Source organism: Etheostoma cragini, unplaced genomic scaffold, assembly GCF_013103735.1.
Source record: "Etheostoma cragini isolate CJK2018 unplaced genomic scaffold, CSU_Ecrag_1.0 ScbMSFa_1485, whole genome shotgun sequence".
Lineage (NCBI taxonomy): Eukaryota > Metazoa > Chordata > Actinopteri > Perciformes > Percidae > Etheostoma > Etheostoma cragini.
In genome coordinates this window covers 50,167-51,208 of record NW_023265545.1, presented here as the reverse complement: position 1 = coordinate 51,208, position 1,042 = coordinate 50,167, and the positions used below count along the sequence as shown (strand labels likewise).

Here is a 1,042-nt window from a genome sequence, read left to right as displayed (position 1 = left end):
GTGTGTGTGTGTGTGTGTGTGTGTGTGTGTGTGTGTGTGTGTCTGTGTCTGTGTGTGTGTTTCTCTGAGCGTGTGTCTGTGTGTGTATGTGTGTGTATGTGTGTGTGTTTCTCTGAGCGTGTGTGTGTGTGTGTTTTGTTTCTCTGAGTGTGTGTGTGTGTGTGTGTGTGTGTGTGTGTGTGTCTGTGTGTGTGGGTGTGCTACCATTAAACTGTTGATGTCCGATCCCCTCTGCTGATCTAAACACTACAAATCCCACAATCCCCTGCAGGGCCATCAGAACAGAGTGCCACCAGCTAGGGGGGGGAAGGGGGGGGGATAATCTGTGGGGGCGGAGCTGAAAACACTAATCCATCGGAACAACAGACGGGACAGAGAGGAAGAGAGAGGAAGAGGAATAACAGCTACAGGGATCCTTTATATCTTCATCTTCATCATCTTCATCATCAGCCTGAGGCTCCTGAACACCTGCACAGGTAACACACACTCTGATGTCATGAAAGCTCTGAGTTCCTGTTGTCTGATCTGTCCTCCATCATCATCTTCATAATCGTTTTCATCCTCTTCATCATCATCCTCCATCATCATCTTCATCATCTTCATGTTAAAGACAATTTCCTAAAGTTCAGATTCAGGAGAAACAATAAAAAACTCTTAACGATCATCAGTTTTATTATTATTATTAATATTATTATTATTGTTATAACTACTACCATTGTTGTTGTTGTTGTTGTTAACAACATAAGAAGTGGGTTTGGTGGGTTTTTACTCACTTTAACAACCCAGTTAACTCTCTTTCTCTTTTTCTGTCTCCATCCATCACTTCCTGTCTCCTAACTGTGAGTAACACACACACACACACCCACACACACACAGAGAGAGAGACATACACACACCCACACACATACACACACACACACACTCACAGCATGTATAGAGGGTAATCACCATCACCGATATCACCCTCCATGTAAATAATCATTACTTTTAGCATGTATAGAGCAGCATATCTCCACCAGACTCCATGTAAATAATCACTACT

At 43.0% G+C, this 1,042-nt stretch overlaps 1 protein-coding gene across 1 annotated transcript in view; it reads left to right on the top strand.

Moving 5' to 3' along the window:
- LOC117939938 (protein 4.1-like) overlaps positions 1-1,042 on the top strand; it is a 3,436-nt gene that overhangs the window by 1,323 nt on the left and 1,071 nt on the right. The gene's annotated exons all lie outside the window — the stretch shown is intronic.